Consider the following 7,605-nt stretch of genomic DNA (forward strand, 5'->3'; position numbering starts at 1 on the left):
TCCACGATTGCGAAGGCCAGGTTTATGATCGACAGAATGATTACGATCGGCGCGGCGGATAAGAAATTTACAAATTGCGCGATACCACCGACAGGACCTGTCCAAAGGCCGCGAGTGTCGTTCAGTTGGAGAATTTGCAATTTAAATCTAGATACCGATCGGGAATGGACGTACGGTTGCTCCGATAAGCGCGTTTGGACGTTTTCGATTGCAACGTAATATTACGGCGATAAGATCGGAAGTACGTATCTACGGAAGTGCGAGGCGAACAGATGGATCGTTTGCGGTAGATAAAAAGGTCGCGATTACTGCAAAAATAGCATTTCGTCATTTACGGGCACGGTGTAATAATGAACTGCTGATTACCCTAATGGCGGCAGAGCGTGATTGATTAGTCCCGCGCGAGGATCATTATTTTCTCGTATTATTTTCTATTTTAATTCGTAATGTAAATCCGCTGTTAATAATAATGTATTATTTTTTTTTAATTTTTTTTTGACCGAGAATCGATAGGTATTCATTGATTTATCGTTAGCGGAAAGCGTCTTATGAATTGCGAAACGGTCGTTTACGGAACTTGGAAATCTGAGATAGTTGACGACGATCAATTACGACCGGGTTGTTGTTACAACCCGTGAGAGCACGGCTTGCGGTTTATTGCATTCGGGATTAGACGTTTACAGGTCTCCGATTTCTTCAATAAGAGATACGTCCCACACCACGGGTTTCCGCGTACGATTCTGTAATACCGCGTTGATAAGATCAAAAGTTCGCGGCTACGTAGGTACGTGTGCGCCGGGTCTCGAGTCGTCCGTAATAGATAGGAAGATTACATCGCGATTGGCACGCGGGATAATATTTTCCGCGGCGAGTGGTATTAGCACGAAATTACAGATACCGAGGGCAGAGAGACGTGCTTGGAAAACGCGGACTCTCCTTTCGCGAACGGTTCTCGAAAGCGTTTTCGACGACCTCGCACTGGTGATGGGCGATGGGTAACGACTTATAATCCAATCGAAACATTTCATTAGCGGCGCGTAAACGAAATGGAAAGAAAAAAAGAATAATCGGCTTCGGAGACATTCGATTATTGCGTTCGCCTAGAGAACAACGGCTAGCTAAACTTTAAACCCGATTTGGAAATTATTTACGATCTCGATCGTGCTCCGAGCTTCTTCGGCGATTTCGCGGTGTTCCGAGATATACGAGGTTCTTTTTATCCACGTTGCGCATCGCAATTTAGTGTCACCGCGCGGCAAAGTTAGCACAATAGAAGCACAAACAGTAACGTAAGCGTCGCACTCGCCGTATGAGAGCCTCTGGGCACAGATGTCCCCGCCTAATTAAGCGGACTCAGAGAGGCGAAATTACACGTTTCGGAGCAACTGAAATGAAACACAATTCATTACCCGGTCCCGTACCTTAAAGCTCGTTGCACGCGGGATGCGCTCGTGACCCGCTCAACTATCTCTCCACCTTCCACGTCGGAATACGTATAATTGGCCCTTAGAATTTCAGCGCGCCAGCAGCTGCGGCAGATATATGTCAAAGCAGCGAGTTACCATGAGCTCGCCCACCGTAATCTGGCGACTCCTCTGTAATATTTCGAAAGAGCATAATCTATTAAACGGCAAAAGAAAATGCGTTTGTACGTTTCGTAAATAATTCACGCGCCTTCGGTTTTGCCTTCGCTTTGTCGAAAGGTATCCCGAATAGCTCTTTTACAATTCGTGTCTTTTCCGATCGACAATTTTTGCCGCTGATCTCAAGGCGGGTATAACGTTTCGTTTGTAGCGATTGATTTATTTGGAATATCCGCGCTCGTACGGTATTCGTTCGCTAAGTGCATACGCGACTTTACGGAGATTGTTTCACGCGGAATAAAACCGACGATTTCAGCGAAGCTAAAATAAAAAGAAATAAAAAAAAATTGATCGTAAATCGTAGAAACAAACGATGAACTTGACGTTTATTCGCGACGGCCACCCTCGCGAAATTAGGGGAGCGATAGATGCGCCAATGTAGAAACGATGCACCCCACATCTGCCCGCCGCGGAGGGGTAGAGGCCATTAAGAGAGGTTTGTCCGAGACCGTTGTTTACGCGGCGGAAGTGGACTATAATCAGACGGTGGTGCACAAAACCGCAAGGCAACGATATTACTGTCATTTGAACGGACTCGCCCCCGCCCGGCGAGCGAGTCCTCCCTCGCGCATTCGACGGGACCGCGCCGAAGACCTGGGAATTAAATGCCCGAGATCGTTCCGTCATTATCCGAGATGAAGGAGGTAAAGGGACAATTCGCCGACGATCGGAGCCGGAATCGTGAAAAAAGCGCGCTCTTCTTTCACCCTCTCCCGACCGCGAGCGACCGATGTCGCCGGTAGTTTGTCCGTAAGTCGTGATCAATCGCGGCCCTTATTATATCGAGTATTTATTATCCGGTCCAGACGAAAGATCGCTTACAAATCGTAGCGGCCCAGCCGAGGCGGGAGGCGAGTCGTTGGAAATTAAATGCCCGCGAGTTCGTGCTGCCATTATGACGAAATATTAGTCTTTTATCAATTGGCTATCCCGATCCGAAAGGATTGCATGAAATCGTTGTTACGGGACGGACGACTTGTTTTTTCGCTGGTAATCGTTTTGTGAAAGAGCCGTCCACAATTGAGCGAATTATAGTGAATCCTAACAATCGGTTGCAACAGTGATACCCGTACAACTCGTCGCAGTCTAAACGTAATCTTAAGGAAATAATAAGGTTCATTAAAATAAATTAGGTCGTTATTATTCGTAAATTATTATTAAAATAGTCGCTCGTTATTATCGTTGAGAACCGTACAATGTTCCGCGTGGTGTTTCTCTCTCTCTCTTTTTCTTTTCTTTCTCTTTCTCTCTCTCTCTTTTTTTTATTGATCTTAGAAAACTTTTTTCTCATCATTTTCTTCGTAATCTTCTGCATAAACTGCACAGTAATTAATACACTTCTCTCTAATGCCGTACGCTAAACAGCGCGATGATTAATATTCTCCGTAATTTCCTGATTTGATTAGACTAGTAATCAAGTAATTAAGTCGGATACAATATCACCAAGAAAAAGTGGAGTACTTAAGAGCGGTCTTATTATCGATCGATATCGCATAATTTGCAAATTAATACACGGACGAAGTCGCGTTTGCGTGTTATTTTTAAAGCGATTATAAGCCGTAAAAGATCATAGAATAACGGGCAAGTATAACAATTTAGTCTACAGCGTTATTAATATTTTATACATATAAAGCCTGAAAATTGCCAAAGTAATAATAACTTTCAAGTATACAGACAAATACTATGCGTTAAAAAAAAAAAAAAAATAGTTTTGCATATTCATCGTACTTAGTTTTATTGTACGTGCGGCCGATATTATCTTTTGCGATCTCGTTCTACGTAACAACTGTAAAATACGCATTTACACTTAACGCCAAAGAAATCTGAATGACCACCTAACTCGCGTCTCTGCGGGTGACATCCTCATTGATCGGTCATAATGTGCGGTATACCATGAACGACGCCTTTACGACCGCGCTCTCGATGTAGCTTAATTTATCGCTTTGTGGCCGTACGGGGACTGGACAATTCTCGACCATGATGTGGTCAGAGGGATCCCATCGAGACGGTGGGCCGAACCGTGGAAACAGAAAGAGCGAGAAAAGGGAGCGATCAGAGAGAGAGAGAGAAAGGGAGAGAGATCGGACGGGGTTAGACGGAGATAGGTAGGGAACACCGGCGCGAGGAAAGAGGATAGGAAACGAGCGAGAAAAGACGAAAGGGCGGCGCGGAGAGAGATAGAAGGAAAGACAAATGAACCGCGAAACAAAGGGCACCGGCACATGAGAGAGCCCAGAGAAGGGCTGACTACCACCGAAGGTGGAGACAAGTGGAGTAAAGGGACCGAGGGGGGCTTTGCATGCAGGGGCGTGGCGAACACGGTATTAAGCAACCACGCCACCGCATTGTAAAGGGCAAAGTGTTATTGTTACGACCGCCGACCGACTCGCGGCTAATTGGATTTAAAGACGAATTGTTCGGGTACTTACAGAGGCACGTCCTCAGGAGGACGACGACACTTGCCTCCCTTTACTATCCGTTGCGTGCCCGGGCTGCGAAAGAAGGCGCCTCCCGAGTTTACCGAGCAATCTAGGCTGATAAGCTACCGCTGCTCGCAACTTTTCTATCGCGATTGCATCGGGTTATTGAATTTTACTCCGTTCCGGAGGCAGGACTTCGCGATTGACTAGGATTTAACGTCTCCGCTCGACGGGCACGGGCTGAAAAGATGTTCGTATCGTAAAATTAAGACTTTTCTTTCTCACGTATGTACCTCGCGTACATATTTTTTTTTTAGCCGTTCTTTGTAATTAAAACGCGTAAGTCTTTACGGTTGTCTTGGTCGACGTGAGATAATTATGCGTTAAGTAGGCGCGACAGCTACGATAAATCTTAATTATTTTAATATTACAAAAGATAGGTTTAAATTAATTTTAAAAATATATTTGAAAATATTGGGAAAAGAATTTTTTTTTTTTTTAATGCTATTTACGCTTGTATATTACTCGCCAACTGTCTAAGAAATACGTGAGAGTCGTCGCGAATATGCACGGTCTTTCGAGGCGATCCTCTGCTTCCCTTCGCGATGGTATAAATTATGCATATAGCTGCGCATTACATTCAACCCCATTTTGCACCGGATGCAACCTAACCGGAACTTTCGGTTCATGCTTCGCGCGCGACGAAGAAAACGGAGAAGAAGACAATTCCGGGGCACGGGAGGGAGAGGGAAGATGACGTTGGCGGACGCGTAGGACAAAGAAGCGCGCGGCGGAAGAAAACGAGAGATGTAACGCGCTCTCGAGCGGCTCATTGAAAAAGGTGAGAAGGTGTATCGGAACGGTGTATAATTAGAGTTATTACTTTAACAAGCCTGTTACCAGAGAAAAAGAAGAGCCGCGCGCGGGCCATGAAGTCGAGGGGAAAGGAAGGTAAAAGGGGAGGGAGGGGGGGGGGAACAAGGGCGGAAAGGGGTACAGTCGGCGCGGCGCGGGGGGTGGAGGCCGTGGTCGATGCATTGTTACCGGCTAATGCAGGCCTTCTTTGCATCATAAAGGCGATGTGCAGACCCGGCCTTTTATGCAGACGGCCGTGTGCACGACAAGATATGCATACAGCGATACATTCGTGTGCGCGCCTACGGTGAACGAGCGCAACACCATTGCACGCGACACCGACGACGACGATCTCGAAATCGTTGACGTGTACGAGCAATACGGTCGACTTCCCTTCGCGGCCCGTTCGGCTATCCGTATGCTAAGTTATCGGCCGCCAATTAATTTCACTTAGCCGGCCAGCTGCTCCACCCCGAGCTACTTTTTATTAACGCTATTCTCCGCCGCGCGTCGGCCTGCACCGTGACGCCGGGTGTCTTCGCGAGGCAGTCCCGAGGCGTGAAAAACCAATTACCAAGGAAAGGTTGAAAAATACCGAACGGCTGCTCTCGCGTTCGATTAAATCTTAAACGCGCCCTGTGCCACTTTAATGCACCCAATAATTACGCAATATGTACTTTATTATGCTCGTAAACGCGAATATCAATTTCTCGTTATATACTCTTATCAGTCGGGAAGATAAAGACATATGTCAATTCGTTGATCAAAAAAAATTTTTTTTTTTATGACCCAGATAGATACGTGCAATGTATATTTAATTATTTTTTTTTTTTTTTTTTTTTTTTTTGACTGTAAAATATATTATAGGTAAATTCTATTGTGTGCGCGCACACCCAATGATATTAATTAACATAAGAAAAAGTGTTCTATAAGTAATCTAATTTTTTTTTTATTATTGCCATAAAATTTTATAGTCCTTAGTCACGCGTGTTAAAGAGTCATGTTGCAGTCATCTAAAAGCGAGACTACGTCTCGCGGCGTTTACTCGCCACGGGAGATAGAGCCGTCACGATCCGCGATCGGACTAGTCGGCGCTCGTACGGATTGGCACGTTTTGCGATTCGCCGTGGCGCGAGGATTGCGTTGCCGCGATTTCCTCGTTCGCGAGACGTTTTTGCGGAGTTGCGCGCTCGTAAGCGCGCCGAAGGCGCTGTAACGTCCCGTGAAATAAGACCGTTCTCATGGTGAGCTAGTCAGGGCGCAATGGGCCGGATAAATCGTCAACGTGTTTCGCAGAGGAATTTCGTGACGCTTCATTAGGCCGAGCCACGGCCGCGCCGCTGTCTCCTTGACAAGTTTGACAAATTATTCCGTCGCAGGACTTGTGTAGAGCCTGCGACGTCCCCGCGTCGGCTGAGGGACCGCGCCGAAAGGTCTCGAACAGGGATCGGGTTTTTTACATTACGCGAAAATGAGGAATACGATCGCTGGTTCTATTATTTCTAAATACGTAAAGTCGATTAATTAACGTCAGAAATTGCATTCAAACGTCAATGAGCCACGATTCATCCCGAGGCCGGGCGGCGTTTCGATCGCACGCATTAACGCGATAATCCCTCCGTAATTTCGGTCCCAGTGTTTGGCGTCCCTCACGTCGCGCGATATCGTACGCGTGTTCCGCTCCAAAAAAGAAATTTGCGATCGCGCGCGCACCATCCCAGGCTCGTTTGTAACGGCCCGAGCCTCGGTCCGGACGGCGAAAGTTTTTTGCCGTATTATTTTTGCAATTAAAATTAACAACCGGCACGCTGCCAAATTAGCCCCCTAATGTACCCACCTCCCGTTTCATCCGCGCGTCATCCGGTCTTCGCCGATCTTTCTTGGCAGCGCGTAGCTGCCGCCGCCGTAGAGGAAGGAACGAGGGGAGTAGGGGGACGAGCGGTAGTTAAAAGACGGCAGTGCTACCATCATCAATATGTGTCGCCGACTTATGTACGAGCTTCTTTCTCTTCATTTCTGTATTATGTAACGGACACGTGATATTATAGTTATATCGAAACATCGCCTTAATGAGAATTCCTTGTAACACCACTTTTAATGATTCTCGCCGTTTTAGCAGTTCTTACCGGCGGACATTTATCTTCTTCCGCGCGCAGCGTCCGTAATATTTCCAACTATTCGTGTAATAGAAAAACGTTAAATTTCTGTACATTATATTTCCCGGGATATACAATACTATTCATTGTTTTCGTGCGCGTGTAAAGGTACGTATACGCAACGACCGTCGCACGTTTCTCGGCGTGTTATTTTTTTATCGCTTAATTTGTTTTGATGTGTTCGAAATCGCGCTCGCTGTACGTTCGATATTCGTCCCGCTAAGTGTATTAACACCTTTATGCGCGAATGTTATACCTTTGTACACGTGAAACATGGGTGGTTCCAATACTTTTCGCTTTAATTATGCTTGCAAAATTTGATTTTCACGTCGGTGCCCAGTTTCGTCAAACGACGCGTTTTTCGCAGATCATTCGCCACCGTGCGCGTCGGTAGGAAACAAAGACCGAGAGGCGAGAGTATCAGTTTAAAAGATGGTAGTGCTACCATCATCAATATGTGTCACGGAGTTATGTACTCGACCCAATACGCACAATACACGCGGCCCATGCATACGCGCGCATACACGCGTT

Source organism: Cardiocondyla obscurior, linkage group LG12 (genome assembly GCF_019399895.1).
Source record: "Cardiocondyla obscurior isolate alpha-2009 linkage group LG12, Cobs3.1, whole genome shotgun sequence".
In the NCBI taxonomy this organism is placed as follows: domain Eukaryota; kingdom Metazoa; phylum Arthropoda; class Insecta; order Hymenoptera; family Formicidae; genus Cardiocondyla; species Cardiocondyla obscurior.